Source organism: Melanotaenia boesemani, chromosome 12 (assembly GCF_017639745.1).
Source record: "Melanotaenia boesemani isolate fMelBoe1 chromosome 12, fMelBoe1.pri, whole genome shotgun sequence".
NCBI classification, from domain to species: Eukaryota; Metazoa; Chordata; class Actinopteri; order Atheriniformes; family Melanotaeniidae; genus Melanotaenia; species Melanotaenia boesemani.
The window spans coordinates 35034752-35044566 of record NC_055693.1 but is presented as its reverse complement, the minus strand read 5'-3'; positions in this window follow the sequence as shown (position 1 = coordinate 35044566).

Sequence of the window (9815 nt, the reverse complement as noted above, 5' to 3'; positions counted from 1 at the left end):
TGGGACGAAAAGCACACTGCTCCTCCTCAATCCGAGGTTTGACTATCCGACGGACCCTCCTCTCAAGCACCCCTGAATAGACCTTACCGGGAAGGCTGAGGAGTGTGATCCCCCTGTAGTTGGAGCACACGCTCTGGGTCCCCCTTTTTGAAGAGGGGGACCACCACCCCAGTCCCTGATGCCCTCGCAATGCTGCAGAGATGTGTCAACCAAGACAGCCCTACAGCATCCAGAGCCTTAAGGAACTCTGGGCGGACCTCATCCACCCCTGAGGCCTTGCCACCGAGGAGCTTTTTAACCACCTCAGCGACCTCAGCCCCAGAGATAGAAGAGCCAGCACCAGCTACCCAGACTCTGCTTCCTCATCAGGAGACGTGTTGGTGGGATTGAGGAGGTCTTCGAAGTATTCCCTCCACCACCTCACAGCGTCCCGAGTCGAGGTCAGCAGCCCCCCATCCCCGCTGTACACAGTGTTGACGGAGCACTGCTTTCCCCTCCTGAGCCGCCTGATGGTGTACCAGAATCTCCTCGAAGCCGTCCGGAAGTCATTCTCCATGGCCTCTCCAAACTCCTCCCATGCCGAGCTTTGTGCTCTGCTTAGCTCACTGATACCCATCAGCTGCCTCTGGAGTCCCACAGGCCAAAAAGGCCAGATAGGACTCCTTCTTCAGCTTGACGGCTTACTGCCGGTGTCCACCAACGAATTCGGGGGTTACCGCCACGACAGGCACCGGCGACCTTAAGGCCACAGCTGCGGCTGGCTGCCTCGACAATAGAGGCACGGAACACAGCCTATTCGGACTCAATGTCCCCCACCTCACCCGGGACATGGTTGAAGCTCTGCCAGAGATAGGAGTTGAAACTCTTTCTGACAGGGGACTCTACCAGACGTTCCCAGCAGACCCTCACAACACGCTTAGGTCTACCAGGCCTAACCGGCATTCTCCCCCACCATCTGAGCCAACTCACCACCATGTGGTGATCAGTTGACAGCTTCGCCCCTCTCTTCACCCGAGTGTCCAGGACATGCAGCTGCAAGTCAGACGACACAACTACAAAGTTGATCATCGAACTGCGGCCTAGAGTGTCCTGGTGCCAAGTACACATGTGGACACTCTTATGTCTGAACAAGGTGTTCGTTCGTTATGGACAATCTATGATGAGCACAGAAGTTCAACAACAAAACACCACTTGGATTTAGATTAGGGGGCCCGTTCCTCCCAATCACGCCCCTCCAGGTCTCGCTGTCATTGCCCACGTGAGCATTGAAGTTCCCCAGCAGAACGAGGGAATCCCCGGAAGAAGTGCTCTCCAACACCCCCCCCCCCAGGACTCCACAAGTTGGGGGGCAATGAGCATGCCCACACCTGCTCAGCGCCTCTCACAGGGAGCAACTCCAGAATGGAAGAGGGTCCAGCCCCTAGCGACGGCAGTGGTTCCAGAGCCCAAGCCGTGTGTCAAGGTGAGTCCAACTATATCTGCTCAACCTCGCAAACCAGCTCAGGCTCCTTCCCTGCCAGAGAGGTGACATTCCACATCCCTAGAGCTAGCTTTTGCAGCCGAGGATCAGACCGCCAGGGTCCCCGCCTCTGGCAGCCGCCCAGATCACGATGCACCCGACCCCGATGGCCCCTCCTGCAGGTATTGAGCCCACGGGAGTAAAGGCCCATGTCTCCCTTTCAGGCTGAGCCCGACCGGGCCCCATGGGCAGAGGCCCGGCCACCAGGCGCTCGGCGCCCCACGTCCGAGCAAGGAAAACCTTGGTCCTAGTTTTTTCATCATCATAAGGGTGATCTGAGCCGCGCTTCCTCTGGTCCCTCTCCTAGACACCTGTTTGCCATGGGTGACCCTACCAGGGGTATAAAGCAACATAGCCGCTAAGATTGTCAGGACGCACAAACTCCTCCACCACGACAAGGTGGCGGCTTAGGTTCTTAATTGTTCCCCCCCCCCCCTTTTTGGTTAAATGCTGCTATTGGTCCCTGCCCTATACCTTTTATTGGAATTTTAGATAAATGTCAATTTTATATATGCCCTTTTTGATTTAATTTTATTTTTCACTATTTTGTTAAATAAAACTGTTTTTAAAAACGTGAACTGTCTCTGCCCTGTGGTGTAAACAGACCTGTGTGCCTAATCTTTGTATGGGTAAAAGCTTTCCCGGGGGTGGAATTCCCCTGTGTGGTGTTTCTTCCTGCATCAATGTGTGATGCCCACTAATGTGTGCTCACAAAGTGTTTATTTTTGTGGAATTACTTGAGTTTTGTACAAAATATTATATTATTTTCTGGGAAAGATACTGAATTCATGGCTAAGGGAGATGCAGTAAAACAAGTTTGCCAGTGGGTGGCGAAGGGAGCTTGTGAGTCGCTGGTGCACCACCGTTTCTCTCATAAGCTGAGAGATTCTAGAAGAACACTAACCACGTCTCCCGTGCTATCATTCACACTCTGTTTTCCAGCTTACCTGCTGTAACAGGTTTTGGGGGCTTGTCCGGGATTCCGTTTCCTGTACCAGGCCAGAAGCGGATCCAAGAATACAGACACCATGGACCTCACGCATCCCATCAGTCATGCTAACTGTTGATAACCCCAGTCCACCCTGTCCACTGGTGGAACAAAGTGTCCAAGTCCACGAACCAAGGCATCTCATGAAAAGTGAGGACTGCGCTGTACAGGAATAAACATCCATCAAGTGCAAAGAGGGAGAAATGGCTCCTGGAGTGCGGGACCAATTGTGAGGGAAGGGAAACAGTTATGGCAGACGGCGAGAGGAAAACTGGTGTGGTCCATCAAGAAAGGCCTGCTCAACCTTTCTGCTGACGAACTGTTCCAGATTGCCAAGTCAATGGGTCCAATACCAGAACTGGAGCAATTTCAACTCAAGTCAGCGGATGAAGAGGATTGTTTTGAGTACATCACCAGTTTTATGTGCAGTAAGCCTTTAATAGAGTCTGAAGATGCTGGTATGGCTCACTTGCTACAATTGAGGGACCTGGTGGATGTTGTCATCCAGGGTCGCCTATCTGAGACACAAGTGCGTGTTACTGATGACACTGCCCCACATCTTTCTTTGTCAAACCCACAAGGTCTTGATGTTGGTTCTGATGAAAGTCGAATTAAGACAAATGTCAGCCCCATAGGGACTTTTGATAATGCAGTTTTTGAAGTTGGGGGTGTAAATACAAACAAATGTGCAGCAACTACAGCTAGTACTTTAAGTGACACAGACATACAGAAACTACTTAACAGTTGTGAAGAACTTAGCAGGCAGGTTAGGCAGTACATGCCCACAACTTCCCCACACTCTGTACCTCATCCACTTGCAAAATCCCAGACCTTGTCACACAGTAGGGAGGGTAGGGACATGTTAAGTACATCCCCGATGCATGACAGAATGGTGTCTTTAAGAGAGCTCTCTTACCTCCATCATAGGAAGTTTAAAATCCAGGGAGGTCAGATTGGAGATCAGGGGTCAGACATTAACTACAACAACATTTGTTGCCAGATTGATGAAGGACTGAAGGAGCAATTCAGTGGTGCAGAGATTGTGAGAGCTGTGCTCAGAGTTATCAAACCTGGAAATTTTAAGGACATGCTGATGAATAAGGATGATCTGACAGTTGAGGAGCTCAAAGCCTTTCTCCACTCTCACCTAGGTGAGCAAAGCAACATGGAGCTTTTTTAGGAGCTCATGTGCACTAAACAAAGAGACAATGAAACACCCCAACAATTCTTGTACAGAGTTATTGGACTTAAGCAAAAGATCTTGCTGGCCTCAAAACATGCTAACACAGATCTTAAGTACAGTGCTAACACAGTCCAAGACATTTTTCTTCATTCTGTGTATCAAGGCCTTGGCCACAAACACGATGATGTGCGTAGAGAACTCAAACCCCTTCTTGCAGACACTAATATAACTGTAGCGCTTCTTTTGACCGTGTACCAGGTCAGCGCACCAAGTTCATAATGTTTTTTTTTCCTTCTTTTTCCTTTTACTCCATGTTCACCCCTTGCTAACACAAAACACAAAAGGGCGTTGTACCCAAATAATCTCACATTTATTTTAAACACACAAATGATTAGAACACTGAAACAGTAATAAAGCTAGATGAAATAGTGTGCTGTTTAGCTCACTCAGTTCGTATAAATTAAACTAATGTGGGCCCACACAATCACACACCAGCGGATAATTACCACACTAAAAGATAGTTGCAGGCCTGTTCGACGCTGGGGTACGTGGGGGCAAAAATGAAGCACAGCCCTTTGGTTCCAAATCCAAAAAAAATAACGCAAATTGGAGTACTCACTCTTTCAGATGGGTCAAATGTCTGCGTGCACAGTTCACCTCGTGGCCGCGTGTAATGGCGGCTCCGGCTGTGAAGAATCACGGTGAGTTCCGATGCGTGGCTATGCCGAAAACCCGTGGCAGCACGTCCCTCGTGTCCAGAGGAACTACCAGGCTTTATCCGGGTCACTTGGAGCGCTGAACACCCCGCTGCTGAAAGTCTTTTGTCAACTCGTTAGCAAAGCGGCGACTTAGCCAGGCCGCGAAGTACTCCCTCCACGTGGGAAAACGGCCGAGAACATTATACAGCGCAGAAGCTTAGCTCAGGTATTCGAGCTGCTCCTGCACCTCTCCTCCTCGTCGTCCTCCTCTCTCCCTTCCTTTTTCCGACTCGTTTTTTTTTTCAACAGTCCGTACCAGCCAATTAAAAACAGTCTTACTGGCACCCAGTTCAACACCCAATCACGTGCTGTGAACGAGCATTACCGAACATACTCCAATAAAGAAAAGTTTTTACATTGCGTCAAGCAACATGTAATAAACCAAAAACAATATATAATAACCATAACAGTCTTTTCCCTGAAAAGAAAAGAAACAAAAATACAAGAACACATATAACCTACATTTCACTGGGGTTATAATAACAATAACAGTCTTTACCTTGAAAAGAAAAAAACAAAAATACAAGAACACATATAACATACATTTCACTGGGGTTACATAACTCATGAAGCAATCCTAAGGCAGATGAAAAAAATAATGAATGATGAAAATGAGAGATAGAGACGCTTGTGGCGAGCCAGTCCCCAGAAACCCATGAATGAACATAGTGCTCAGGTTGAGGCTAATGCTGCTCAGTATCCCAGTGCAAATGAGAGCATGGGAAAGAATTCACAAGAGAGACAACAAAAGAGAGCGACGGTATGGCTGTACTAAATGTCTTGAACAGAACTGACCTGACTGCACTCATTGTTTTCACTGTGGCGAGGAAGGTCATCGCGCAGTGGGCTGCTTGAAGAAGTCAACACGCCCGGGAAACTGGAGTCGGTCCCTGCCGGGGGAAAAGACCGTGACCGGGTCCCCAGTGTCCCAGCCTAAAGTGCACCAAATTGGTGAGTTGAAGAAGCAACATGTTTCAACAGTTTACATGCACCCACAAGAAAATGAAACAGAGAATTGATTTATAGCATTTGTAAGATACACACTCAAGTTTTGCCATATAAGGTTTTCTGTCCTACAGACTAGATTCACACACGAACCAAGGTTATTATAGTTAATGAAAACTAACGAAACAACGAAAACTAAAATTAAAAAGACATTCTCGTTAACTGAAATAAAAATAAAAACGGGAGTTTTTAAATAAACGAAAACTAACTGAAACTGTATTGTGTGTTTACAAAACGAACTAAAATTAACTAAAATTAAAGCAAAAATGTCCTTCGTTTTTGTTTTTTGTAAATTTATTTCATACATAAGGCCTCGGGGTTGATATGAAATCTGTTTACTTCGCCCTGCCGGATTTACGCCAGGTGTCTGCGTCGTACGACACCTGAAGCTCCGTGACGTCACGTGTCAACAGCATGTCCGCCCGCATCGGCTAGCGTGAAGCTACGGAGAAAGTTAGGAGAAAGCGAGGAGAGACCTGTTTGAGATTTCTTACGTTATGACCATGTCAAAGTAAAGTACCTTGAAGAAGAAGCAGGTGGTTCAATATGTGGAAGGAAAAACCACGAATCTGAAAGTCCATTTGAAAAGCTGCACATGAAGGCTAACCAGGAGTCCCTGGACCAGGTAGCCTCTCTGCCCCCCTCCCCAGAAAGATAAGCTTCAGCCAGGCCGAGCAGCATGGGGAGGGAACGTTAGTCACACACACACACTATCAGTTACACACACACACACAGAGTCTCGCACACACACGCGCGCGCAAACAGACCTACACACACAGTCACCCACAAAATCTTGAAAAGCTGAATTTGAGAGGCTTAAATTAGTTTTTCTTTACAGTGTTGGACAGTAGGCTATGTATGTTTAGAATAGAAGGCAGTTTATTTGTACAACACATTTCATGTACAGCACAATTCAAAGTGCTTTACATAAAACAAAAGCATTACATATATTTAGAAATAAAAGACAACAACACAGCAAGAATCACAATAAAATCATAAATTATATTAAAATGATTAAAAGCAAGATTAGTTAAAAAAGTTACCGTGCAGATTTCATGCATAGGCGCATGAGAAAAGAAATGTTTTAACCTGGATTTAAAAATGTCTACATTTGGGGAAAGTTTAATCTCCACTGGCAGTTTGTTCCACTTGTTTGCAGCATTAACAGCTAAATGCTGCTTCTCCATGTTTAGTCTGGACTCTGGTCTGGTCTCTGGCCTGGTCTCTGGTCTGGACCCTGGTCTGGACTCTGGTCTGGTCTCTGGTCTGGACTCTGGTCTGGTCTCTGGTCTGGACTCTGGTCTGGACCCTGGTCTGGACTCTGGTCTGGACTAGTTGACCAGAGTCTTTGGATCTAAGAGCTCTGCTAGGTTTATATTCTCTGAACATATAACAGATGTATTCTGGGCCTAAACCATTCTGGGATGTAAACAAGCAGAAGGGTTTAAAATCTATTCTGTGACTGACTGGAAGCAAGTGTAAAGATGTTAAAACTGGTGTGATGTGTTCAGATCTCTTAGTCCTGGTTTAAACTCCAGCAGCAGCATCTGGATGAGCTGCAGATGTTTAATGCTCTTTTTAGGAAGTCCTGTTAAAGACCATTACAGTAATCCAGTCTACTGGAGATGAATGCATGGATGAGTTTCTCCTGGTCTTTCTGGGAGACTAAACTTTTAATTCTGAAAAGAAAAGAAAAGCACATCAGCATCCAGCTGAAACAGATGAGTATCTTAACCAGCTGCTGGTTCTGTGTTCTACCAGATACGTTCACTTTCAGTGTGTAAAATATTCACAGCTTTATCATGTTCAGTATAACATGTGAGGTTCTGTTAATCAGCTGCAGTGATTTGTTCTAAAGTTGCTGCACCTTTAGTGCAATTCTTTTTGTAGTTAATTATTAATTGTTTCAATGAACGAATTAAACCTCTGGTCTAGAGTTTGTTGGGCTTTTCAGGTTGTTCATGATGAGTCAGATTGAGCTCCTTTAGACTCCTGGCTACCAAGAACTGTAAACTGTCTCTTGAATGGATTCGTGTTATGTTGGTGTGTGTCTTTAGTATGTTAGTTATGTTGATTTTTACGGAGCACACTATCTCAGAAGCCGCATTGCACACATTTTTTACTTAAGGTTGTTGTCTTCTGGGCTGTTGTGTTTGATTTGTCGTTGGCTGTTCATGTTTTCTCCTGATACAGTTTTTAAAAATTGTATCTTAAGTTTTTATTATACACTGCTTATTCTGATTATTTTGAATTTTGCACTTGGCAAATACTCTAATTTAGAAAAAAACAACAAACAAAAAAACTAATAAAAACTAAACTTAAACTAAGCATTTTTTAAAAACGAAAACTAATAAAAACTAGAACATTTGCTCTAAAAACTAATTAAAACTAACTGAATTTGAAAAGAAAAAGTCTAAACGAAATAAAAACTAAAACTAATAAAAAATCCAAAACTTTTATAACCTTGACACGAACATGTATTCAATGCAAATGAGCATCCTATAGGCAAACTCTGTGATTGGAGGACACAGGACTGAGGAATTTTCTTTGTTTAAACCCTATATAAGACAAAACGCCACATCAGGTCTTTAGGTCTTCGTTCTGGTTTTGGGACCTCCAGATTTTGCTGCAGAAATCTGTTTTGATGTCTGAACTTTTGTAATAAACTTCTTTTTATTATTCAAGTCAGCGTCCAGAGACGTTTTTGCCTAAAAGCCATTTTTTCCACATCTCCTGATCAAGATACATCAATACCAAACTTACAAATGTCGATCACACTTCAAGAACAGATCCCTGTTAGAGGCACTTATTCCTCAGTCCCAAAGCCACTCTTCAAAGAGGTGAAGGAGTACATACAGGACCTGTTGCTGAAAGGCTGGATAGTCAAATCTAAGTCTCCGTACGCAGCCCCAGTTGTCTGTGTCAGGAAGAAAGATGACAGCCTGCGGCTCTGCATTGACTATCGCCTCTTGAATAAAAAGACTGTACCAGATCAACACCCACTGTCCAGAATACAAGACCTGACAGACACCCTTGGTGGAAATGCTTGGTTTAGCTTACTAGACCAGGGCAAAGCCTACCATCAGGGCTTTATTGATGAGGACTCACGCCATTTCACTGCCTTCATCACTCCATGGGGTCTCTATGAATGGGTCCGTATCCCATTTGGACTGTCAAATGCCCCTGGCGCATTTCAGCGGAGTATGGAGGAAATGTTAGGGCCACTTCGAGATGAGTGCTGCACCCCATACCTCGATGATGTACTCTGCTATTCAAAGACATTTGATGAACATGTGGAAACACTCCCCAAAGTCCTCCAGGCCCTCCAGCGTCACAGGGTAAAACTGAGACCAGAAAAATGCGAACTGTTCAAATCAGAGGTCAGGTACGTGGGCCGCCTTGTGTCCAATGAAGGGGTCAGGGTGGATCCTCATGACTTAGAAGCAATACGAACCCTGAAAAGCAAAAGACCAGAGACAGTTGGAGAAGTTAGGAGGCTGACCAGGATTCTTGGATATTATCGCTCATATATCCAGGATTTCTCCCGGATTGCCAAGCCAATCTATGAGCTGCTTCAAACCAAGCCAGCCATGACCCAAATCTCAGCCTGAGGCGGAACGTCCAAACGACCGCAATTGTCCTCTCGACAGCCAGTTAGCTGGACCACTGAACATCAGGAAGCCCTTGAACAGCTAATCAGCCTATTGACAAACCCACCCATCCTGGCATATCCCGATTTCAATCTGCGATTTGTTCTACATACCGACGCATCAGACCAGGGGTTGGGAGCCATCCTGTACCAGCACCAGAGTCGGAAATTGAGAGTTATTGGATATGGCTCAAGAATACTCACACCTGCTGAAAGCAATTACCATCTGCACAGTGGGAGGCTGGAGTTTCTTGCACTGAAATGGGCTGTGTGTGAGAAGTTCCGCGACTACCTCTATTATGCACCCCACTTCACGGTCTACACGGACACAATCCGCTGACCTATGTTTTGAGTACAACAAAACTCAATGCAGTCGGACATAGGTGGATCGGTGAACTTTCATATTTCAGATTCGACATCAAATACAGGCCTAGGAAGTCCGACATTGATGCAGACACTTTATCTCGCCTCCCCCTGGACATGGAGATGTATGAGACAACTTGTACTGAGGATTTCCCAAGTGAGGCAGTACGTGCAACATGGGTTGGAAGTCAAGCAGCAAAGCATAGAGATGTGGCCTGGGTCGCAGCACTTAACATTTCCGCCCCAAACCCACACCAGCAGTATCAGACTGACCTTCCAACCATCAGCCACCATGACCTTGTGAGAGCACAAAAAGAGGATCAGGCTATCGGCCAGATCAGAGACATGAA